This window comes from Budorcas taxicolor, chromosome 20, assembly GCF_023091745.1.
Source record: "Budorcas taxicolor isolate Tak-1 chromosome 20, Takin1.1, whole genome shotgun sequence".
In the NCBI taxonomy this organism is placed as follows: Eukaryota; Metazoa; Chordata; class Mammalia; order Artiodactyla; family Bovidae; genus Budorcas; species Budorcas taxicolor.
The window spans coordinates 56,921,075-56,948,473 of NC_068929.1; the positions used below are offsets into that span (position 1 = coordinate 56,921,075).

Genomic DNA, 27,399 nt, shown 5'->3' on the forward strand with positions numbered 1-27,399 from the left:
GCATCATCTTTTAGGATTTGAAATAGCTCACCTTGAATTTCATTACCTCCAAAAGCTTTGTTAACAGTGATGTTTCCTAAGGCCACTTGACTTTGCATTTCAGGATGTCTGGCTCTAGGTGAGTGATCAGACCATCGTGATTATTTGGGTCTTGAAGATCTTTTTTGTAGTTTTCTATGTATTGTTGCCACCTCGTCTTAATATGTTCTTCTGTTCAGTCCATACTATTTCTGTCCTTTATTGTGCTCATCTTTGCGTGAAATATTCCCTTGGTATTTCTAATTTTCTTGAAGAGATCTCTAGTCTTTCCCATTCTATTGTTTTCCTCTATTTTTTTGCATTGATCACTGAGGAAGCCTTCTTATCTCTCTTTGCTATTTTTTTGGAACTCTGCATTCAAATGGGTATATCTTTCCTTTTCTCCTTTGCCTTTAGCTTCTCTTCTTTTCTCAACTATTTGTAAAGCCTCCTCAGACAACCATTTGTCCTTTTTGCCTTTCTTTTTCTTGGGGATAATCTTGATCACTACCACTGATACAGTGTCACAAACCTCCATCCATAGTTCCTCAGGCACTCTGTCTATCAGATCTAATTCCTTGAATCTATTTGTCACTTCCACTGTATAATTGTAAGGGATTTCATTTAGGTCATACCTGAATGGTCTGGTGGTTTTCCCTGCTTTCTTCAATTTAAGTATGAATTCAGCAATAAGGAGTTCATGATCTGAGCCACAGTCAGCTCCTGATCTTGTTTTTGCTGATTGTATAGAACTTCTCCCTCTTTGGCTACAAAAAATGTAATCAATCTGATTTTGGTGTTCACCATCTGGTGATGTCCATGTGTAGTTTTCTCTTGCGTTGTTGCAAGAGGGTGTTTGCTATGACCAGTGCATTTTCTTGGAAAAACTCACTTAGCCTTTGCCCTACTTTTTTTTTTTTTTTTTGTACCCCAAGGCCAAATTTGCCTGTTATTCCAGGTATCTCTTGACTTCCTATTTTTGCATTCCAATCCCATATAATGAAAAGGACATTGATTTTGGGTGTTTGTTTTAGAAGGTCTTGTAAGTCTTCATAGAAACATTCAAATTCAGCTTCTTCAGCATTACTGGTCAGGGCATAGACTTGGATTACTGTGATATTGAATGATTTGCCTTGGAAATGAACAGAGATCATTCTGTCATTTTTGAGATTGCGTCCAAGTACTGCATTTCAGACTCTTTTGTTGACTATGAAGGCTACTCCATTTCTTCTAAAGAATTCTTGCTCACAATAGTAGATACAATGGTCATCTGAATTAAATTCACCCATTCCAGTCCATTTTAGTTAACTAATTCCTAAAGTGTCGATGTTCACCCTTGCCATTTCCTGTTTGACCACTTCCAATTTGCCTTGATTCATGGACCTAACATTCCAGGTTCCTATGCAATATTGCTCTTTACAGCATCAGACTTTACTTTTATCACCAGTCACATCCACAACTGGGTGTTGTTTTTGCTCTATAGTGACCGAAATGGGAAGAAAATCCTAAAAAGAGGAGAAATATGTATATTACAGCTAATTCATTTTGCTATACAGCAGAAAGTAACATAACATTTTAAAGTAACTATACTCCAATAGAAATTTTTTAAAACATTTAAAAAATTGCACCTAAGTAGGGAGTAGTTCAAAAAAGATACCTAAAGAAGGAACCAACTAGTTCATCTCCCACCAGAGGCTAGCAGGACTTGAGCAGATCCACGTTTTGCATCTGCTGGTCTGAACTAGGTTGTTGTTATATAATGAATATCCTGTCTGGAATGTTTATGCAGAAGCAAGGAACTATTTATATTGTATATTATATGGAGTGCCTGAAAAGCTTGAGGGCTAAAGATTTATCCTGGAGCATTAAAAGAAGGATTAGACCACAAAGCAGATGCAAAGGTGGGAATAAAAGTAGGTTGGTTTCTCATTACAAGCCAAATCAAGTTCGTTCAAAACTCCAGTAGTCAAAGGTATGAAACCATTTCCATATCTAGTAACTCCACTTGTAAAGAAATACATCCTGTTATCTAAACTTAAACAAAACGTTGGTGGTTCAGATGGTAAACAATCTGCCTGCAATGCAGAAGACCTGGGTTTGATCCCTGTATTGGGACAATCCTCTGGAGAAGGGCATAGCAACCCACTCCAGTATTCTTGCCTGGAGAATCCCCATGGACAGAGGAGCCTGGCAGGCTACAGTCCATGGTGTTGCAAAGAGTCTGACATGATAGCAACTAAGCACATCACAAAGAAAACATTTATTTTCCACCTCAATAATATATGTATATAATTTGTCCCTCCTTGGCCACCCCGATACTCCCTTAGCTCATATACCATTATGCCATCATCATTGTTCTGAATGGTGTTGCCACCTGTAGCATCAGAATTATCAGTCTATATGCAACACTTTCTCCAGTCTGGTATTAATATTGAAAAAAATTAAAATCCAGTCATTTCAGCTTTTGCTTCATATATCTCAGCTCCCCCAACACCTTCAGAATAAAAGCCGTTCTTTTCTTTCTTTTTCTTTTTTTTTACAACAGATATCAGACCCTTTTTTGATCTGTCTCTCGTTTTGCCTTTCAAGGGTCATGTTTATCATCACTGCATAAACTCCTTTTGCTCCAGTATTTCCTCAAAAATGTGATGTCTCCATATCTCTTTATTAAATGTCAGTATCACTGCTTGACTCCTTCCACCATTTTTTTAAGCCTGACTAACATCTTCTTTGCCATAAAAATTAGTCTCAGAGGCACTTCTAACTAGTGATTTCCTTAAAGGCCCTTTCTAATTTTTTTCCGGCTGTCACTCTGAGCTAAATCTCTCTGTCCTGCTTTGTAACCTCCCAGAAATTTTTGTCATTGGGCTAGATCTGTCAGGTGTGCATGCTCAGCTGTGCCCTGCTCTGAAACCCCATGGACTGTAGCCCACCAGGCTCCTTTGCCCATGGAATTTTGCAGACAAGGATACTGGAGGTCTGTCATGAGGAAGTAGTAAATTAAATAGATACTGCTAATAACATAAAAATTGCCAGGGAAATGACTTCTACAGAAAGCCATGCTCTTAGTGAATTTCTCTGCTTACTACAGCTTATAAATACTGACAAGGCTAGCCTACACTTCACATCTAATCTTCTATATTATTTAGAACTTTCCTGGCTATTTCCATCTACTTGCTTTACTTCAGCTTTAAGATCAGCTTATCAGATTATAAAAAGCAAATTTCTGTTGATATTTTAATCAAATACAATTACATCAACTTTGTAGACTAATTTAGAAAAAAATGACATTATTATTATTATTTGAGTTTTGAAAGTGAAAGTGAAGTCACTCAGTTGTGTCCGAGTCTTTGTGACCCCGTGGACTGTAGCCTACCAAGTTCCTCCATCCATAGGATTCTCCAGGCAAGAATACTGGAGTGGGTTGCCATTCCCTTCTCCAGGCGATCTTCCCAACCCAGGGATTGAACCTGGGTTTCCCGCATTGGAGGCAGACGCTTTAACCGCTGAGCTACCAGGGAAGCCCATTTGAGTTTTGCCCTATAAGAATAAGATATATGTAAGGGAGGGATAAATTGGGAACTGTCGGAGTAGGAAATGGCAACCCACTCCTGGATTCTTGCCTGGAGAATAACATAAACAGGGGAGCCTGGCAGACTACAGTCTATGGGATTGCAAAGAGTTGGACATGCCTGAGCAGGCATGCACATACAGGGAACTACACTCAATACCTTGTAATAAACTATAATGAAAAAAAAAAAGAAAACCATATACTAATGATTAGCTTCCACCGTCATGTGAATGTAATAAAAATGTTACATGTGAAATGAAATGTAAACAATAGAACTAATTATCATGCCAACCAAATAAGAGGACAATATCTTTTATTATGGGGCTTCCCTTGAGGCACTGGTGGTAAAAAACGAACCTGCTCATGCAGGAGACATAAGAGATGTAGGTTCAACCTCTGGGTTTGGGAAAATCCCCTGGAGGAGAGCATGGCAACCCACTTCAGTATTCTTGCCTGGAGAATCCCATGGACAGAGGAGCCTAGCAGGCTGCAGTCCATAAGGTCACACCGAGACAGACATGACTGAAGTGACTTAGCACAAAATGTGTATGAAATGTTAGCAGTAATATGAATAGCATTGATAGTTACTACTTATTAAGGGCTTACTTAATCCCAGGTAAGTTTTATAACTCTACAGAGAACATCATATAAGTTAATTAAACTTCAAAAAACTGTAGCTTATTCTTATTTTTTTCCATTCTTATATAAGAAAACTGCTCTTTTGAGAGATTAAGTAAATTCACAGAGGTAATAAAAGAGCAAGATAGAGTGCTAACCCTATTCCTGATTCTGCAATTCTTTCAGTTGACTTTTAATTTTCACAAAATAATCCTGATGATCCATAATTCTTGTTTTTATTATGTCTGCTAACTATAGATATGTATCCCTTTAAATAAAAACAGGAATGCAAGTTGATGATTTTAGCTTGGTTCCTAAGTGTATTTAACAGAGAAGGGAGGCGGGAGAGAGTTCTGTCTTATCGTTTTGATGAGACTCACAATGAATCCTCATTTTGGAGTCTTTTAGATCAAATCTTCTCTCTGGTAAAATATTTCTTTTTTCCTTTAACACGGTTTTGATAGAACTTAAATCTTCTGTTGCTGCTTCTGATGGGCTGTTCTGACCTCTAAATGTTTATGATGCTGATGCTGAGGGCCAGGTCTTTATGTCTCAATATTTTAAGTATATTTTTAGTTTTACAACTAGCTATGAAAAAAATGCCTTTGACAAGCAATTCTATTGAAATACTTAAAAAAAATTCCAGAGATAAGTTTTGGCAACTTTATTCCTGTAGTATTATCTGGAAAATATTTCCTTCATTTATTCATTCTTCCCACATTGACTTAGGAAGTATGTAATATAGTGATAAAATAAAAGGGCTTCATATATATCAGTTAGTGTTAATTTTTACTGAATCTTAGTTGGAAAACTTGGTTGTTTTACGATTACAAACCTATTGCTAGGCAAGGGTTTTCCTGTATGGATACTCATAGATTTCCAAGAAGCTGATTCAGTATTAGGATTTATTATGTGGATGCTTTAATGTGTGGGTCAGAACAAGTGGTTTATAGATCTCCATGCCATGTACTGTTTCTTCCTGCCTTAATGGAAAACTCTTAAACAAATGTGTATATTAAGGAAGTATCCCAAGGTAGAGGTAAGTGGTAATTCACAATGAATTCTTTATTTAGCCTCTGCCATAAAATTATCCTTGCTGTAAGATAAGCAAAATATGCTAACATATTAATAATATATACTAGGGTCACAAAATAAGTCAAAATTTTTCATTTGTATATATATATATATATATGTATATATATATATATATATTCTAATTTAAAGTGAAAAATATCCCTCCATGTACAAAATTTTATTTATTGTGAGGAATAAGAGAAGATTTCGAGTCATAAACTAAAAGTGCTATGTAAATTCAAAACTAAGTTTTTCTTTCTCTAATTCATCATTAAAATTATTGGGGGAAATCAATATCTGATTATAAAATAATTCATCATCAAAGAGAGAGATTTCAAGTGTAAAATGATGTGAGCGCCAGTTGAATAGCTAAGGAATGAAAGACAAAAGAGGAAGACTTAGTAAGGCAGAGACTGGAATTTTGTTCAAAAATTGATTCTGAAAATAAGTAACAAAATAAAATTGGAAATGTATGAGTAATATTTAGCTACTTATGAGACATTACAGAATGTCTAATCTTTCTTCCCATTTTATTGACATTGAACGTACAAGCCATGTACGTGTACAAGCTGAGATCTATTTAGATCTGGTTCTTGTAATCAAGACTCTATGCCAATGGATAGCTTGATAGTTCTATTCTCAAGTATCTTTAAAGCATATCATATCATTTTTTTTCCTGCCTGCATAGCTCTGGTTTTGAATATTTGGGGTTTCAGCTATTCTCAATTATAAAAGAACACCTAAACCATAAGAATCCACACCTACACCTAGTTAAGAATACTTTACTGATTTTCTCACTTGTACTGATTAGGGAACTTAGGGTTTTCAAAAATGATAGCTGAACCCTCTAGTTTCCTGATGGCATGTCACCATCAATGCAAAGCTAGCAGAAGAGAACGCAGAAGCAGATGAAGTGCTCAATGGTCCTCCTGAGGCCCTGGCGAGCTGGCCGAGGCCTTCAGGAACACTGGCCGTACAATTTCTTGAAACGGTTCCCTGTGTAAGTATTGCTGCAGAGAGGAGATTGCTGCTTCTAAATTGTTTCTGCCTGCTCGGGACTGGCCTCTGGGACTCACTACAAAAGGCTTTCTTAAATTGCATCAATCTCTAATTGCCTACGGGGTTCAAAATTATGCATTTCTTGCCCTTCAGTTAGGAATGTCAGTGAGAACCGTAACTCCTCTAACTTTATCTTGTGAGACCACACTTCTTTTCTTGGGCGTTAGGGTGTAAATATGCCCAAATCTGCAATTAACCTTGAAATTGAAAAAAAAAAATCCTTGCATCAGTGCTGTTCAATGCTACTCCCTTTTATTATAATTCTCACTCTTAACAATGAGTATGTTTGATCTAAAACTTGTTATCTTTCAGTCAGAAACTTTACTCCGTGACCTTATCCTCATCTGTCTTTTTGACCCCACCCTCTCTTCTATTTTTGATCATTGCATGTGTTATATTTTATCATTTTAATGACTTTGTTGCCATTTATTCAGTGCTGGAATCTATCCCCTATGTTGGCTTTTCTCTTATTCTCTTCTTTTTTTGCTCTTCTCTGTGAGAAAGTTTCAAGATGTTTTCTACATCGTTTGTTTGATTTAAAACTTTCAGTGCTGCTGATGTATTTTATTGCTACTAAATTTTTAATTTAAATTCAGAAATAAATTTTGTGGGTTTTTAAAATGTATTTTTTCTCATATAGGCCATATTTTAATTTATATTTCAGTTTCTCCATCTCAGTAAATGACAAATTCATTCTCTGGTTGTTCACAGCAAACAACAACAAAGCAGAAAGTCATCCTGAGTTTTTCCTTTCTCCTACACCTTAGCCCATCCATCAGCACATCCCATCAACTCTACTTTCAATTTATATCCTCAATTCAATCACTTCATTTCTCCTCTATTTCTTATATCTTAGAAAGAGGCATTATCATTTTATATATAAAACCTCAGTATCATCTGACCTAATGATCAGATCAGGTATTAGATCTAATCCATGGGGCCACAAACAGCTGGACACAAGTGAGCAACTTTCACTCTTTCACACTCATCTCCAGATTCTATTCTCGTTCCCATATAATGCATTCTCCACAAAGCAACCACTGAAGTGTCCTTTTAAAACTCACTCAATCATGCTACCTTAAAAAATGATATTACTCTTTATGATCACCTGATTCTTCCTTTTTCTTGGGTACGTATTCTCTATACCTGTTACATTGGGATTCTTAGGAGAAAGAGTACACATCCTGATGTCATAGTGACTTGGGGAGTAATTTGATGTAAATGCAGTGATCTGGGCCAGTTCTCAGCAGAAGTAAATCCATCTTTCTTACTCTTGCTGTCTGCCTTGGGGCATGGTTGTTCAGCATGGTGCCCAGAATGGAAAGACACAGAGGAAAGTCATAGCTGACCTATATCCATGGATGTGCAATGTGAACAAGAAATAAGTCCTTGAAGTTTATGTCACAGCTCAACCTATCCAGATAGAGTCCTCTACCTTCCCTACCAAAACCGTCCAGTGCTTCCTGCAAAATGGAAGACCATACCCTTTTGAGGGCCTGCCTGTAGGGCCTTCCATGATTTAATGTCTCTACCTCTCTGCTCTGATTCCTATATGAACTCTGATCCAGCCACACTGAGTACTAATGTTCCTGGACTCCTCCAGATCCCTCTCACTTTGCATGGTGTGCATTTACTTTCAGTTCTGCATGAAAAGCGTTAAAAAACAAAATATGTGAGTCATTCCCTCCCTCAATTTAGCTCTCACCTTTCATAAAGGTCTTTTCTAACCACTCAGTAAATTATTCAAAGTGAATGACTTTGTGTTTCATACCCTGCATTATTTGTCTTCACAAACCTATTGCTTACATCTTTAAAAACAACCATAACAATGGATAACATTTATTGAGTAGTTACCACATGGAAGCACTGTTCTATGTCTTTTCTATGTCTCATCTCATCTTATCCTCTCAGTAGTACTATGAAAAAGGTACTGCTATTATCTTATTTTACAGATTAGGAAACTGAAGGACAAAGAGGTTAAGTAATCTGTCCACATTCATAAAGAATTAAGTGAAAAAGCCTGTAACAAACCTGTGCTTTCTCATTTTAGAGAACAGGCTCTTAGCCAGTATGCTAAGCCAGCCTGCAGTTGTCTCAAGTGTGTGGATGACTTCTCCTTGGGGCTATACACTATTCATCTAGAAGCTATTGCAATTCCTTGCGAAGATCAGAAGTTGAAAGCTGGTGTGATGTAACCTGGCAATATTATTTCAGAGGTTCAACAGATTTAGAAAAGCCAAGATGCTATTCAGGCCATAACAAACCCTAGCAAAGGAAACAGGCATTCTGTCCCCTGTGTTCCTCTTTTCATATATTTTTTTTTTCTATTTTTAAAATTTTTGTAATTCTTTGGGGGATCCACGTAAAGAAAATAAGCATTTCAGTATCTAGCTTATCACAACTTCCATGGAATAAATAGATCATATATAACAATAAAGATCTAGTGATAATTAGATCATGAATAATAATAATAACTTCTTAGCTATGATCCAGTGTCAGAGAACCTTGAACTCCACTGCATGGGAAAAGAGAGAGCAGTCTCTAATGAGTTGTGTGCTCTCTGTTTATTGTGGCTTTCTAGCCCTGGGCTTCCAGACATAAGCGACTCAGAATGACTTAGATACACAACACAAGAAACAGGATTTGAACGTATTGCTGTCATCTCCTATAGCCCTTACTCATTTGGATATGCTGGTGAAGGAAAGCTTAGAAAGAAAACATACACCTAATGCCTAAGAATTTTCCTATCATTTGATTTTCCAATCCATGACCATGGGGCTTCCATTCTAGTTGTTGAGGGTGGTGAAGAGAGAACAGACAATGAACAATAAAAATGGAATAAAAATTAAATTACATAGAATGTTAGAAGCTGGTAACTGCTATATTATAAGAAGAGCATTCAGAACAAAGGGGTTAGAAGTGTGCAGACTAGAACAAAACAAGGTTTGGTATTAAATAAGGGGTCTGGGAGTTGGCATGGATATTAGTATGTCCAATCTGAAGAGGATAAAAATCTACCTGCAATTTGTAGATTCCCAAAGCCTCTACCTTAGTTTTTCCCAGAGGAGCAAAATTCCATTTATGAAAGAGGCACAGATGGCTTTGATTCAGTCTTTTCTCTCAGTTTTGCTTGAGAGGCATTTATTCTGTCATTTCTGGCTGAGTCATATTGCTTAGAAAAGGTAAACTCATAGTTACGGAAATAAGATACAAAAGAAAACACATGCTTACAAAATGTCAATAGCAACAGAGATTTGGCTAAAAATGAACATTGTCGTGATTTCAGTTGTTTTTTTCCTTGTTTTTACTATCTGAATAATATACTAATATGTGAATAACTAGAACATAGTGTGAACAAATCCAGACAAAAAATAAAGGAGTACATAGAATACAGAGTAGTGGATTTTTAAAAATAATGACTATGCTGATTCCACAATTTTATATATAGCATCTATTATTTACAATATAAATGAAAATATTAGTTTGAATTTAATTTATATTGATAACATCTTAGAGTTTAGAAGTAAGAGTATATGTAAAAATTACTAGTCAAATGTTTAAAAGTAAAATAATTAAAACTTAAATCATAAGTAAATTTCTTCATACCCTCAAGATACATCATATGAACAAAACATTTATGAACACAGAGATAAATTAAAATATTTTCACTACAAAATCATTTGAATTAAAAATATCATACATATTTAATTGGAAATGTTTGTTTATGGCATTTGAACTATTAAAAAGATGAATAATATTTGTTAATTATGCTTCAAAACCAGATATATTTGTAAATCCAGAGCTTATAATCCTTTTCTGTGGTATTTATTGCCTTAAGTGAATCAGACTATACAAAAATCAAGGGAGGGTTTTTTTTAACTTAGTAATTGAAAATCATCGATTGAACCAAGCCTATTTCAGCAAATAGTGGTTTTATGGGTAAGATTTCACAATTCATTGGCACTTTACTAAGAGAAAAATCCCAATTTACTTTTAGGAAACATTCTCTTGCTGCCATCACCTATAATAAATATACATTTTGACTGAAAATTAATGGGAATCTCTATCTTTTCCCCTGCCAAACACATAAAAATGATTGTAACTCTTGAAGGCAACCACTTTGGAGAATTATATTCTGTACAACCATGGCAAGCTTGTTGTAAATACATACCTTTGCAAAACCATATTCAAAGACAGTTTGGAATAGAAAACAGAAAAGTAAAACAGAAGACAGACAGATAGATGCCTACATACAGTCTGCTTTCTCAAGATTTATACCTTCTTTTTTTTTTTTTTTGGCCCAAACACATCATATTCATTTAATTTAACCACTTATTAATTAGATTTAGCATTAAGTTGCTACTTATATTTCTAACCATTAATGAAGCTTAAGAAGATGAAGGATTTGTCATTAAGGGTTTCCAAAGCAAGCATTTCATATTTCTTCTGGTCTTCCAGGAAAGTGAAAGTATTAGTCTCTCAACTGAGTCCAACTCTTTGTGACCCCATGGACAGCAGGCCCCCAGACTCTTTTGCGCATGGAATGGAGCACATAGCCATTCCCTTCTCTAGGGGCTCTTCCCATCCCAGGGATGAAACCTAGGTCAACCACATCGCAGGTAGATTATTTACAGTCAGAGCCATGGTTCCGAAATAATTTTCAGTAGCAGCACCTTTGATTTTAAAATTAAAGCACAAAAAGACAATTTGTGGATTTTCCATATGTATATATGTAAATTTTTATCTTGTAATTTAAGGATTACCTAATGATCAAATATCAATAAAGTTATCAAATATATACTTATGTCAAAAAAGCTGCTACAGTATCATATAAAGAACTCCCATAGGCAACTCTGCTTCCATGTAAGGAGAATACTACATTCATTGCTCTGGGAAAGCAAATCTGGCATCAGTGATCAATAAAACATAGCTAAACATTTATCAGCTAATCTGGATGAGTTATCTGACATTTTGTGCCTTTCTTCTCCTCAATAAATTAAGAGTAATGTATAAATATTGTGTCCGGCCACCTCATAGGACTATATGGAGTAGAAAATTAGACTAAGTTACATGATTTTGAAATTCTATAAGAATTGTGAGAACCATGTTCATCTCGCATATTCTCTGAGAGAATATTTCCCACTAAACTGACTATATTATCTGGTTTTCCTGACACATGGTACTATATAAAAATGATAAAAATGCTAAATTTTCCATGTGATTTTGGTGGTGCTTTTCTGTGCAGTTTTGCATGCTGTGCACATTCTATTTTATTTAATCATTATAATAGTCCCATGACAAGATGAGAACTCATGACCCAAATGTTCTAAAGGAGGAAACTGAGTGACAAAGAAGGGATTTTCTTAAAGGCACAGTGTTCATTAGTGAGAATAGGAATTGAATTCCATTGGCCCATCTGCAGAGCCTATGTTCTTAATCTATACAGTATTTTCAGTACTGTCTCTATTTCTAGTGTGGGAATGAAAAGAACCATCAGTTTGTTCTATTAAGTAACAGTATTAGGATTTCCCAGGTGGCTCAGTGGTAAATAACCTCTCTGTCAATGCAGGAGATTTGCGTTAGATCCCTGGGTTGGGAAGATCCTCTGGAGAAAGAAATGTTCATCCACTCTAGTATTCCTGCTTGGAAAAATCCCATGGGCAGAGGAGCCTGGCAGACTACAGTCCATGGGGTTTCAAAGAGTCACAAAATTTAAGCAACTAAGCAATAACAACAAAATTGTTGTATATCAAAATATAGCTTTTTCAGCTTTTTAATTCACACATTAAAAAAAAAAAAAAAAACTGTTCTGCAAAAATAGCCTGATATGATGTTAGACAAGAGAATAGGAAGTTTAACTGAAATTCCCACATGACATTACAAGTATACTTCAGGGAAAAGGAATTTGTCTTGAATTTGATTAATGTTCCCAAAAGACAAGTGAGAAGTTACTGGAGCAGTATAATTCCATCCAAGAGCTCACTCATTTCTCACCATAGCGTATCTATTAGCTGGTAAATAATTTAAATATTAATTAGCATATAGTCCCATCCCTCATTACCTCATTCTCTAAATAAATTTTTAAATGTTTGATATAATCCAGGCTAAACTAACTTGGTTATTTAACATTAATAAAAAAGGTCTAATCTGTAAGGACATGCTTCTGGGGACTGTTTGCTGTACCCTTTTGTATTCTGAACACTTATTATGTGATAATGCAGTCAACCCTCACGGAATTAACTACTTCATTATACAAAGTAACTGAATTATTTTGGTGATTTCCAATTTGTCAGAATTTGGTTCTTTTAACATGCAAAATGCAATTGAAGGAAATCGACTGTGTTTAATATCTGTTGACATATGGAAATTAGGCTGATGTCTTTGCTTCCTTATTAATTCTATTTAATGACAAGCCTGCAAAGTAAAATCTGAAGACAGTTTATAATAAATCTACTATAGAAAAGAGAGACGTTACGGGGACCCAGATATACAGAAATTTTGTAATTGTCTTTATTTACAGTAAGGAGCTAGTTAAGTAATTATGCAATGTAAATGAATACACTGCATGGGCCACTACTTACAACATCACACTATCTTCTCTACTTAGAGGTCTCTAGCAGTCAAAGCAACCTTTGCAACCTGCAGTGAAGCAGAGAGAGACAGCAGGAAGTTGGACAATGCGTGCAAAAACATGGGTGTGATGTTTTAGTGGAAGACATGCACCTACAGAATATAGGGTGGGAGGCACACCAGCAGTAAAGTTCATCTTCTTCACCTGAACGATGGTGCCCAGGTAAAGAGAAAAGATGGGAAGCAATTTCTATAAATTTAAGACTTGATAAGTAGGAACTGGAATCACAAGGATAATTATGTGAAATAGCTGCAAGGTTACATTTATCATATTCATAGCACATGTAAAGATTTCATAATTATGTATATATACACATAGTGAGGGGCTTCCCGGGAGGCTCAGATCGTAAGGAATCTGACTGCAGTGAGGAGATGTGGCATCAATCCCTGAGTCAGGAAGATACCCTGGAGAAGGAAATGGCAACCCACTTCAGTATTCTTGTCTGGGAAATCCAATGAACAGAGGAGAACAGTGGGCTAGAGTCCAGGGGGTCAAAAAGAGGCAGACATGAGTGAGCACCTAAGATCCCCACACACAAATACTGAGAGATAATGACCATCATAATAGCATAGTAAAAGCTCACTAATATAACCAGGATTTCAGGAAACTTTTTTTTGTTGTTGTTAGAAAAGAGACAGTCTTGGCTTTGGGAGTAGCTCAGATGCTTTAGAATCAGCAGGAAGAGAATTAGAAAGAGTGAAGGGAAAGTAATTGTATATTTAAGGAACAGTTCATGCAAAGATGGGCACAGTACAGGACAAAAATGATATGGACCTAACAGAAGCAGAAGATACTTAAGAAGAGGTGGCAAAAATACACAGAAAAACTATGCAAAAAAGATCTTAATGACCCAGAAAACCGCAATGGTGTGATCACTCACCTACAGCCAGACATGCTGGAATGTGAAGTTGAGTGGGCCTTAGGAAGCATAACTGAACAAAGCTAGTGTTGGTGTTGGAATTCTAGTTGAGCTATTTCATCTGAAAAGATGATCCTGTGGAAGTGCTGCATTCAATATGCTGGCAAATATGGGAAACTCAGCAGTGGCCACAGGACCTGAAAGACTCAGTTTTCATTCCAATTCTAAAAAAGGCAATGCCAAAGAATGCTCAAACTACTGCACAGTTGCACTCATCTCACACGCTAGCAAGGTAATTCTCAAAATTCTCCAAGCAAGGCTTCAACAGTACATGATACAACAGATAACTTCCATATGTTCAATCTGAATTTAGAAAAGGCAGAGAAACCCGAGATCAAGTTGCCAACATCCATTAGATCATAGAAAAAGCAAGAGAATTCCAGAAAAACATCTACTTCTGCTTCATTGACTGTGTGGATCACAACAAACTGTGGAAAATTTTTAACCAGATGGGAATACCAGACCACCTTACTTGCCTCTTGCAAAATCTGTATACAGATCAAGATGCAACAGTTATAACCAGACATGTAACAATGGACTGGTTCCATTGGGAAAGGAGCATGTCAAGGCTGTATATTGTCACTCTGCTTATTTAACTTCTATGCGAAGTACATCATGCGGAACCCTGGGCTAGATGAAGCACAAGCCAGAATTAAGATAGCTGGGGGAAGTATCAAATATCTCAGATATTCAAGTGACACCACATGGCAGTATGCAAAGAGGAACTAAAGAGACTCTTGATCGAGGTGAGAGAAGAGAGTGAAACAGCTGACTTAAAACTCGACATTCAAAAAATTAAGATCATGGCATCGTCACTCAGTTCAATTCAGTTCAGTTCAGTTCAGTCGCTCAGTTGTGTCGAACTCTTTACGACCCCATGAATCGCAGCACGCCAAGCCTCCCTGTCCATCACCAACTCCCAGAGTTCACTCAGACTCATGTCCATCGAGTCAGTAATGCCATCCAGCCATCTCATCCTCTGTCAACCCCTTCTCCTCATGCTCCCAATCCCTCCCAGCAACGGAGTCTTTTCCAATGAGTCAACTCTTCGCATGGGGTGGCCACAGTATTGGAGTTTCAGCTTTAGCATCAGTCTTTCCAAAGAACACCCAGGACTGATCTCCTTTAGGATGGACTGGTTCGATCTCCTTACAATCCAAGGGACTCTCAAGAGTCTTCTCCAGCACCACAGTTCAAAAGCATCAATTCTGTGGTGCCCATCTTTCTTCACAGTCCAACTCTCACATACATAATGATGCTGCTGCTGCTGCTGCTAAGTTGCTTCAGTCGTGTCTGACTCTGTGTGACCCCAGAGACAGCAGCCCATCAGGCTCCCCTGTCCCTGGGATTCTCCAGGCAAGAACACTGGAGTGGGTTGCCATTTCCTTCTCCAATGCATGAAAGTGAAAAGTGAAAGTGAAGTCGCTCAGTAGTGTCCGACTCTTCGCGACCCCATGGACTGCAGCCCACCAGGCTCCTCCGTCCATGGGATTTTCCAGGCAAGAGAACTGGAGTGGGGTGCCATCGCCTTCTCCGACATCCATACATAACCACTGGAAAAACCATAGCCTTGCCTAGACAGACCTTTGTTGGCAAACTAATGTCTCTGCTTTTGAATATGCTGTCTAGGTTGGTTATAATTGTCATCTGCAGTGATTTTGGAGCCCCCCCCCCCAAAAAAAAAGTCTGACACTGTTTCCACTGTTTCTCATCCATTTGCCATGAAGTGATGGAACCGGATGCCATGATCTTCATTTTCTGAATGTTGAGCTTTAAGCCAACTTTTTCACTCTCCACTTTCACTTTCATCAAGAGGCTTTTGAGTTCCTCTTCACTCTCTGCCGTAAGGGTGGTGTCATCTGCATATCTGAGGTTATTGATATTTCTCCCAGCAATCTTGATTCTAGCTTGTGCTTCTTCCAGCCTAGCTTTTCTCATGATGTCCTCTGCATATAAGTTAAATAAGCAGGGTGACAATATACAGCCTTGACGTACTTCTTTTCCTATTTGGAACCAGTCTGTTGTTCCATGTCCAGTTCTAACTGTTGCTTCCCGACCTGCCTATAGATTTCTCAAGAGGCAGGTCAGGTGGCCTGGTATTCCCATCTCTTTCAGAATTCTCGACAGTTTATTGTGATCCACACAGTCAAAGGCTTTGGCATAGTCAATAAACCAGAAATAGATGTTTTTCTGGAACTGTCTTGCTTTTTTGATGATCCAGTGGTTGTTGTCAATTTGATCTCTGGTTCTTCTGCCTTTTGTAAAACCAGCTTGAACATCTGGAAGTTCACGGTTCACATATTGCTGAAGCCTGGCTTACAGAATTTTGAGCATTACTTTACTAGCATGTGAGATGAGTGCAATTGTGTGGTAGTTTGAGCATTCTTTGGCATTGCCTTTCTTTGGGATTGGAATGAAAACTGACCTTTTCCAGTCCTGTGGCCACTGCTGAGTTTTCCAAATTTGTTGGCATATTCAGTGCAGCATTTTCACAGCATCATCTTTCAGGATTTGAAATAGCTCAACTGGAGTTCTGTCACCACCACTAGCTTTGTTTGTAGTGATGCTTTCCAAGGCCCACTTGACTTCACATTCCAGGATGTCTGGCTCTAGGTGAGTGATCACACCATCATGATTATCTGGGTCATCAAGATATTTTTTGTACAGTTCTTTTGTGTATTCTTGCCACCTCTTCTTAATGTCTTCTAGTTCTGTCAGGTCCATACCATTTCTGTCCTTTATCAAGCCCATCTTTGCATGAATTATTCCCTTGGTATCTCTAATTTTCTTGAAGAGATCTCTAGTCTTTCCCATTCTGTTCTTTTCCTCTATTTCTTTGCATTGATCTCTGAGGGAGGCTTTCTTATCTCTCCTTGCAATTCTTTGGAACTCTGCATTCAGATGCTTATATTTTTCCTTTTCTCCTTTGCTTTTTACTTCTATTCTTTTCACAGCTATTCGTAAGGCCTCCCCAGACAGGCATTTTTTTTTTTTTTTCATTTCTTTTCCATGGAGATGGTCTTGATCCCTCTCTCCTGTACAGTGTCACGAACCTCTGTCCATAGTTCATCAGACACTCTATCTATCAGATCTAGTCCCTTAAATCTATTTCTCACTTCCACTGTTTAATCATAAGGGATTTGATTTAGGTCATTCCTGTATGGTCTAGTGGTTTTCCCTACTTTTTTCAATTTAAGTCTGAATTTGGCAATAAGGAGTTCATAATCTGAGCCACAGTCCACTTCCAGTTTTGTTTTTGCTGACTGTATAGAGCTTCTCCATCTTTGGCTGCAAAGAATATAATCAAGCTGATTTAAGTGTTGACCATCTGCTGATGTACATGTGTAGAGTTTTCTCTTGTGTTGTTGGAAGAGGGTGTTTGCTATGACCAGTGCATTCTCTTGGGAGACCTCTTATTAGCCTTTGCCCTGCTTCCCTCACTTCATGGCAAGCAGATTGGTAAATAATGGAAACAGTAACAGACTTTATTTTCTTGGTCCCCAAAATCACCACAAATGGTGACTACAGACATGAAATTAAAAGAATCTGTAGTACTTGAAAGAATAGCTATGACAAAACTAGACAGTATATTAAAAAGTAGAGACATTACTATACAGACAAAGATCCGTATAGTTCAAGCAATGGTTTTTTAAGTAGTCACGTATGGATGTGAGAGTTGAACCATAAAGAGGCTGAGCCCTGAAGAACTGATGTTTCCTAATTGTGGTGTTGAAGAAGACTCTTGAGTCACTTGGACTGAAAGGAGATCAAACCCCTCAATCCTAAAGGGAATCAACTCTGAATATTCATTGGAAGAACTGATTCTGAAGCTCCAGTAATTTGACCACCTGATACGTAGAGTCAACTCACTGGAAAAGACCCTGATGCTCAGAAAGATTGAAGGCAAGAGGAAAAGGAGATTCAAAGGAAGAGATGGTTGGATAACATCACTGACTCTATGGGCATGAGTTTGAGCAAGCTCCAGGAGATAGTGGAGAACAGGCAATCCCCGGAGTGCTGCAGTCCCTGGGGTGCAGAGTTGGACATGACTAGATGACTGAACAACAGCAAATTGCATATTTGGAAGAGAAAAATTTGGTGCAGTCAACCTGTAGAAAAGATGGTTAAAAATGCATTTCTAATTGAAATTACAAACAAAAAATGCAAAATTCTGCAATTACAGATTTAGCTGTTACTGATACTTATGCAAACAGAACAAATAGCTCACCATTCTAAATTTACTAGGGAAAAAAAAATTAGAGAACAATTCAGTTTTTTAAAACTTCTGACTTGCATATTTGGCTTGAAAAAATATAAAGCCATTTTGAATAAAAAGGAAAGACAGAAATGCAGTCAAAGCAGATGATACCTTTATTTAGCATTTCTATGTGATATGTGCTTTCCTAAATGTTTTCATGAATTAACTAATGTAATTTCACATTAATCAAGTAAAATATGTAGTATTAGTGTTTCCATGTGCAGCTGAGGAAATAGACAAGGAAAAAGAAAAAAAAAGAATGGTGGGACCAAGATTTAGGAAACAGGCTCTAGATCCCTAGGCCTTAAACCATATATTGCCATAATGTGCCATTTTTGTGAACAATCTACAAATGTAGCTAATGGAAAATCTCAGTGGTTCAAGCCTGCAATTAATGACCGAAAAATTGAGTTTAAAAGAGAAAAAATAAACAATAAATCTTTCAAAATATTAATGTAGAATGAGATTTTTTATTTGTATTGAAATATAATTGACATATTAGTTTCAGAAGATGATTCAATATTTGTACATATTACAAAATGATCATCTCAAGAAGTCTAACAGCTGTCACTGTACATAGTTGCAATTTTTTTTTCTTGTGATGAGAACTCTCTCTACTCTCTTAGCAAGTTTCAAATATGCCACACAGCATTCAGTTCAGTTCAGTTCAGTCATTCAGACGTGTCTGACTCTTTGCGACCCCATGAATTGCAGCATGCCAGGACTCCCTGTCCATCACCAACTCCTGGAGTCCACCCAAACCCATGTCCATTGAGTCAGTGATGCCATCCAGCCATCTCATCCTCTGTCGTCCCCTCTTCTCCTGCCCTCAATCTTTCCCAGAATCAAAGTCTTCTCAAATGAGTCAGCTCTTTGTATCAGCTCTTTGCACTGGAGTTTCAGCTTCAACATCAGGCCTTCCAATGAACACCCAGGACTGATCTCCTTTAGCATGGACTGTTTGGATCTCCTTGCAGTCCAAGGGACTCTCAAGAGTCTTCTCCAACACCACAGTTCAAAAGCATCAATTCTTCAGTGCTCAGCTTTCTTTATAGTCCAAGTCTCACATCCATACATGACCACTGGAAAAACCATAGCCTTGACTAGATGGACCTTTGTTGGCAAGGTAAGATTATTAACTATAATTACCATGTTGTACATTATATCCTCATGACTTATTTATTTTATAACTAGAGTTTTGTACTTTTTTATTCCCTTCACCCACTTTGCCTGCCACCTAGCCCTCAACACCCTGTGTCTTATTCTCTGTATCTGAGGATTTTCTTTTGGAGGGAGGTATTTGTTTATTGTCCACATATGTATATATGAGATTGTACAGTATGTGCCTTTCTCTGTCTAACTTATCTTGGCAAAACATTCTCAGTATCTATCTATGATATCACAAATCATAAGGTTTTGTTATTTTCTTATGGGTGAATGATGGTAATAGTATGTGGTACCTATTACCTCTCAATGATTTTTAACTGTAGTATTGGATGTTAGTTAGCTATATTTCTTCAATGTTTCAAAAAGACAATATTGTCTTCAGTTATTGTGAATAAAATGTGAGTACATTTCTTAAGACAGTTCATAAACCCCTCAAAAAAGCTCTGAATACTTTTGTGGTATGCAGTACAATCTCTTGACCCAGTCTGCTTGAAAATAGCCTCAGAGTTTGAGAAATGGCTGATTCAGAGACCTTGCCAAAGGTTCCACAAAGGAGACATTGGGTTCATGTTTGGGAACACATGTAAGAATTAAAGATTTTAAAATTAAAAAAAATAAAGTAAAAAAAAAAAAAAGAAGTAAAAATGTATGTTTTAAATTAAGGGCTCATGTAAACAAATTTCTGTTACAAAGCAATGCAAAAATGGACAAATTGAGGATCAATTTGCATCTCAAATTACTAAATGGAGTAAAATTGAAATGAGTTTTATATCTATATATAAAATGCTACTTCTGAACTGATGTCAAAATATGTCAGAATCCCCCTTAATACACCATCTCAATTGTCCATATGCATGAAATATTTCAGGCTTTTGACTCACCTCTACTCACATTTGGTGCTGTTTAGTTAATTTCTTTCAGAATTACTTTTGAAAGGGAAATACTGCAAAGCAAGATGTATAAACCCTTGCTTGGTGAGGGCAGGCAGTAACTTTGATAAATAGCACTTGAGGTACTAGGGAGACATTTATAGGTTCTCTGGAACTGTAAGAGTGAACAGCATTAAAATAAGCAGTGAAAAGTGCTAAATCAACAAAAGTGATATGATTTCTGGGTTTATTTTAATAGAAAAAAGTCTGTAAATAACTAAATCAATGCCTCATTTAGCCTTCCTTCCTCACCATTATTTGCCATGTTAATGCTTTTCCTGGTTCAATCCTTGTTCCATAATCCTGTCTGATTATTTTCTTGTTCTCTAATATAACTCATTCTTCAAATTCTAAATAGCTATATGAAGTATATTTCCAGCAAACCAGACTGTCATATTCAATCTTCCAATATATTACATTAATTAATGCAGTATTTGTTCTACTTATTTCATAGGCCACCTGAGGTTCTCTTTCTGCCTGATTGTCCTACTAAGATACAAAATGAGAATGTGTTGAATGGCAAGTGCTTCAGTGGAAAAAAAAAAAAAAAGACTTTAGTAGGAAAATTAGAAAGCAGCCACTCCCAAGCTGTAAGAACCTGGTTCACCTCACAGAACACAAGCATCCATAACTTCAAAACAACAAGAGAACACATAGATATGCACAAAACCCCAAACAGTGATGCTAATTAAGCCTGTATGCTACTTTAGGGAATGTAGAAATGCCATTAAGAATATAAAGCTTCAATAGGGCAGATTTTCAAATATTTTTTATTAGTTCTAGTTGCCAGATGTCTTGTGGGATATAGCTTGACAAATGAAGGACCACATTGATAGCTAATTACTAACGACTGAAGAAGGATATGGATAGTTAGTTTAATTTAGTGACTAAAAAATATTAAATTACTTCCCCTTTCTTATATTATTTTTTACTGTAAATCCTTTTACTTCCCATTTTGGGGCATGTAGCCTACTTTTCTAAGTGTCCTAAAACAATCTTTATATTGTGTAAGAAAAATCCTTCAAATTTTCTTGAGGAAAATTCAGTGTAGTCAAGTTGTTATAGTCCTCTCTGATTATAACCTGCTAACATAAAGGAGTAATACAGGTAATTATGTCCATTCAGTAGTCATTTTATAGATGGAAAAAAGTCATGACATTTTCAGTCAAAATATTTATTGTTTTATATTCACTAAGGTTTTGATACATTGATTTTATCTCACTTGCCTTTTAAGTAAACTTTCTGTCATGACTGATAATTTTTAAGATTAATACAGGATACAAGGAATAAAGATTCAAGAGAGAACAATTTAGGCCATTAATTGTAAGTGGCACTCTCTTCATTATGTTGGGCAAGTTTATATCCATCCATCTCTTTATAAGTATCATTATTATCTTGCCTCACCAACCCAGACCTTTCTAGAAACGCCATGTGTTCAACTAGTCTTTTTCACATAGATAGCTCTCAAGCACATAAAAGTCAAAATAACCGTGAATTAACTCTCTTCACTGATCTTTGTCTTATACTCCTCATCTTGTAGAGGGCTTCCCCCCGCTGGCCAAGTTCTTAAGCTAAAAGCCTGAGGACCGTGTGAATCATTTCCTTTCCCTCCCACCCTACTTTCCGTCAATCATCTGGTCCTTACAAATGTACTCCAAAATGCCTCACATATCCTTTTTTTCATTTTGTATCTACTGTTGAGTTTAGATCTTGTTGTCACATTTCACATTATGATGTCCCTGACATTGTACTCGACTTAGCCACAGCATTTGCCATACTGGATTCCTTTCTCTTCCTTGAAATACTTTTTCCAGAACGCTATACCCTCTTGGTTTTCTCCCTTTCACAATAATCACTGCTTTTGTGTGGCTTCTACCTTTTCTCCTAAACTCACTGGTATGTGGCAATGTTCATTAACTGAGCCTCTTTTATACCCTTATTCCTTTGGCTGATATCATCAGTCTTAATGGCTTCAGATATTATCCTTCTGCTGAATACATTACAATCTGAACTAGTATTCTCTGAACACTGGAATGTGAAAGTGAAAGTTGCTCAGTCTTGTCCTGACTCTTTGTGATTCCATGAACTATACAGTTCATGGAATTCTCCAGGCCAGAACACTGGAGTGGGTAGCTGTTCGCTTCTCCAGGAGATATTCCCAACTCAAGGATCGAACCCAGGTCTCCCGCATTGCAGGCAGATTCTTTAGCAGCTGAGCCGCAAGGAAAGCCCCAGAATACTGGAATGGGGAGCTGTTCCCTTCTCCAGCGGAGAAGAGGTCTTCAATTCCTGATCAAGGAATCAAACTGGGGTCTCCTGCACTGCAGGCAGATTCTTTATGAACTGAACTATCAGGGAAGCCCCCCAAACACCAGCTTACTGATTATCAACCAAACATCTCTGTCTGGGGGGCTGAAGATACTTATCACAGAGTTCGTTGAAAACTGCTTTCTGTAACTTCACCCACCTCCCCCAAATAGTTCTTCTCACACTCTTCTACATTGCAGTGGAAAAACCTTGGATCATAGTCCATTTCTGTTTTTTTTTTTTAATACAACACATCTATTTCATCAACAAGCACTGCTTTCCAGACACATCTCCTTGCTTCTGTTTAAAAAAAAAAAACTTTATTATCTCTAAACCTATTTACTTAATTCTACCTAGTCTATTCCCAACACAGCAGCCAAAGCATTATTTTTTTAAAGCCCTGCACACAGCTTCTTGGGGCTTCCCTAGTGGCTCAGTTTTGATCCCTCGGTGGGAAAGATCTCCTGGTGTCAGAAATGGCAACCCCCTCCAGTATTCTTGCCTGTAAATCTCTTGGACGGAGGAGCCTAGTGAGCTAAAAACCATAGGGTCCAGAAAGAGTCAACACAACTTAGTAACTAAACAATAGCAACAGCTTTTTAGAGCCCTGGCCAGGGATTAAACCCAGACCCTCAGCAGTGTAAATGTGGAGCTCTGACTTCTAGACCACCTGGGAATTCTTGGAATCGTGTTAAAATATGTCAGATCATATCATTCTTTGCTGAAAACCTGCCATTGGCTCCCTGTCTCTTTTGTCATCAAATAAACTGTACAATCACTTACATGACTGTAAATGATATGGTCTATGATGTCATTCTGATCTTGTCCCCTCTCTTTCTTGTTCTTTTTGCTGTAGAGATGGTGCCCTGACAGATTTCCCTCAAACAAGCTAGAAAAGCAACCACATTAGGACATTTGTACTTGTGATTCTTTTTCCCTGATATTTTTTTCTCTCAAATCCATTTAACACCAGCCATCAGTCATGTGCTGGTAAATATTTAGCAATAAAAAATATATAAGCATGTATATAAGCATATACATGATTATACAAGTTTATTATACAATAAAATAGATATATAGCACCCAATTTACAAACAATTATAATGTACACATTATTACAAATTTAACTAATTTATTAATTCTTACAGAATGCTAGCATTGATTTTTGCCAAACCCTTGCATCCACACACAACTTATTCCTGCAATCCAACAGATATTGACAAAACCCCACTGCAAATAAATGCTTGATTGCTATCTGATTCAGCAAGAAGTTTCTCAGGTCATTGACAAATGCATTTTAGGTTCTGGCTTGGGTGCTGGTCAATATTTTTATTTGCTTTCAGTTCAGTTCAGTTCAGTCACTCAGTCGTGTCTTGACTCTTTGCGACCCCATGAATCGCAGCACTCCAGGCCTCCCTGTCCATCACCATCTCCCGGAGTTCACTCAGACTCACGTCCATCAAGTCAGTGATTCCATCCAGCCATCTCATCCTCTGTTGTCCCCTTCTCCTCCTGCCCCCAATCCCCCCCAGCATCAGAGTCTTTTCCAATGAGTCAACTCTTCACATGAGGTGGACAAAGTACTAGAGTTTCAGCCCCAGCATCATTCCTTCCAAAGAAATCCCAGGGCTGATCTCCTTCAGAATGGACTGGTTGGATCTCCTTGCAGTCCAAGGGACTCTCAAGAGTCTTCTCCAACACCACAGTTCAAAATCATCAGTTCTTCAGTGCTCAGGTTTCTTCATAGTCCAACTCTTACATCCATACATGACCACTGGTAAAACCATAGCCTTGAGTAGACGGACCTTTGTTGGCAAAGTAACGTCTCTGCTTTTCAGTATGCTATCTAGGTTGGTCATAACTTTCCTTCCAAGGAGTAAGCGTCTTTTAATTTCATGGCTGCAGTCACCATCTGCAGTGATTTTGGAGCCCCAAAAAATACAGTCTGACACTGTTTCCACTGTTTCCCCATCTATTTCCCATGAAGTGATGGGACCAGATGCCATGATCTTCGTTTTCTGAATGTTGAGCTTTAAGCCAACTTTTTCACTCTCCTCTTTCATTTTCATCAAGAGGCTTTTTAGTTCCTCTTCACTTTCTGCCATAAGGGTGGTGTCATCTGCCTATCTGAGGTTATTGATAATTCTCTTGTCAGTCTTGATTCCAGCTTGTGTTTCTTCCAGCCCAGCGTTTCTCATGATGTACTCTGCATATAAGTTAAATAAGCAGGGTGACAATATACAGCCTTGACGTATTCCTTTTCCTATTTGGAACCAGTCTGATGTTCCATGTCCAGTTCTAACTGTTGCTTCCTGACATGCATATAGGTTTCTCAAGAGGCAGGTCAGGTGGTCTAGTATTCCCATCTCTTTCAGAATTTTCCATTTCTTTGCTTTAACCTGTAGATAAAAGATGTTTCTAAAAAACTTCATTTTTTAATCAATTATATGAGCCACCATTTTTTTTTCTGCTAAAGTGAACAATATATTTCATTAGTTAGGTTAGTATTTTCTTCACACTTTTTGTTATTCTCATGTGGTATTCTCTGAACACTGGAATGTAATGACTCATGTAATGACTTATGTAATGACTACACATTTGAGTTTAATATTGTTTATTTATTCCTTCTCTTTTACTCTCTTAAGTTTAGACATCACTAACAAAATAGATTCAGCCTTGATTTGGTCAGCACTTGCTGACCTTCCTAAAAATATTTCCATCTGCCAAAGATTTCAAGTTACCCAGGTGATACCACTGAATATATTCTGGGGGAAGAATGAGCAGCAATACTTAATTCTATAGTACTTCCATCACATAGATAAAAGAAGCATAATTAATATCAAGAGCATAAGTAAAAGTGAAATATAATAGATCACTTAGACAGTGACAAGATTCCAGATTTTTATAAAGATATGATGTTACTATGTAAATTTATATAATTAATTCCTTATAGCCTTAATTCCATCAAGGGCTATATTCACTAGCCAGCTGTCCAAATTCTAGAAATTTTAACAATCAACTCTTCTGAGTCAGTACTAGCTAACTCCAGTACCTCAGTATTACAGTCCTAATTAAAACTGTTGTGGTTTAGACACTATGTCTTATCTAACTCTAGTGACCCAATGGACTGTAGCTTGCAAGGCTCCTCTGTCCATGGGATTCTCCAGACAAAAATATTGCAGTGGGTTGCCATTTCCTTCTCCAGAGGATCTTCCCAGCCTAGGGACTGAACCCAGGTCTCCTACACTGCACACAGATTCTTTACTGACTTAGCTACAAGGAAAGCTCAAAATGATGGTAAGTCTGCACCACTAGAGCCCTGGGGCTGCTGGTTTACCTCAAGTAACCAGTGGGGAAAGTTCAAGTTCAATTAAAACTATAACCCCTAACCAAATGCTTCATTTCTCCACTCACCCCCTGGCAAATCTGCTCCGTATCATGTAGGTGGTTATCTTGTTGTTGTAGTTTTCTTTTTTCCCCTATTCTGTTTTCTCTAGAATGTAAGCACTGTGAGGGCAGTAATTTTGTCTACTCTTAGGACTGTATCTACATTTTAGTAGGCACCCTATAACTACTCAGAGAAGGCAATGGCACCTGACTCCAGTACTCTTGGCTGAAAAATCCCATGGACAGAGGAGCCTGGTAGGTTGCATTCCATGGTGTCACTAAGAGTCAGACACGACTGAGTGACTTCACTTTGACTTTTCACTTTCATGCATTGGAGAAGGAAATGGCAACCCACTCCAGTATTCTTGCCTGGAGAACCCCAGGGACGGGGAAGCCTGGTGGGGTGCCATCTGTGGGGTTACACAGAGTCGGACATGACTGAAGTGACTTAGCAGCTATAACTACTGCTTGAAGGAATGAATGAGAAATGAGTCTTTACAGTTCACTTGATAAGGGAATTCACAGCCACTCTTCTGATCATACATTTATATAATCCATCTTCTTTGATCTCTGAGACTACTAACACAGAAGTCTTTCTTCATCTCCATCTTTTCTGTGACATATTCTTTCACTTTTTGTATTTTTTTTTTAAAAAGTGCCTTCACCACTCCCTTTTGGGTCAAACTAGCTCTTACAAATTTACATAAAGAGTTTCTCTAACATAAGCTCAAAAAGTCTCACATATTCAATATGCATTCATTTTTTTCTTGGTGCAATTTTTCTTTTCATACTGTTCATGGGGTTCTCAAGGCAAGAATACTGAAGTGGTTTGCCATGTTTTGTCAGAACTCTCCACCATGACCCATCTGTCTTGGGTGGCCCTACACCACCTACAGCATGGCTCATAGTTTCATTGAGTTAGATAAGGCTGTGGTCAATGTAATCAGTTTGATTAATTTTCTGTGATTGTGATTTTCACTCTGTCTACCCTCTGATGGATAAGGATAACAGGCTTATGGAAGCTTCCTGATAGGAGAGACTGACTGTGGGGGAAACTGAGTCTTGTTTTGATGGGCAGGGACATGCTCAGTAAATCTTTAATATAATTTTCTGTTGATGGGTGGGGCTGTGTTCCCACACTGTTGTTTGACCTGAGACAAAATAAGGTGGGAGTAATGAAAATAATGGCGACCTCTTTCAAAAGGTCTTGTGCACACACTGTTATATTCAGTGCCCTTCACCCTGCAGCAGGCCACTGTCTACCCACGCCTCTGCCAGAGACTCTTAGACAATTATAGGCAAGTCTGGGTCAGTCTCCTGTCAGGTCACTGCTCCTTTCTCCTGGTCCATGTGTGCAAAGGTTTTGTTTGTGCCTTCCAAGAGTCTGTTTCCCCACTCCTGTGGAAGTTCTGTAATCAAATCCCACTGACCTCCAAAGTCAAATTCCATGAGGATCTCAGT

At 37.6% G+C, this 27,399-nt stretch overlaps 1 protein-coding gene and 1 non-coding gene across 2 annotated transcripts in view; one reads left to right on the top strand and one right to left on the bottom strand.

Moving 5' to 3' along the window:
• Positions 1 to 27,399, top strand: part of CDH18 (cadherin 18) — a 417,078-nt gene that overhangs the window by 213,692 nt on the left and 175,987 nt on the right. The gene's annotated exons all lie outside the window — the stretch shown is intronic.
• On the bottom strand, positions 3,468 to 3,539 carry TRNAW-CCA (transfer RNA tryptophan (anticodon CCA)). Its single transcript has one exon. It is a non-coding gene; the product is annotated as a tRNA-Trp (tRNA).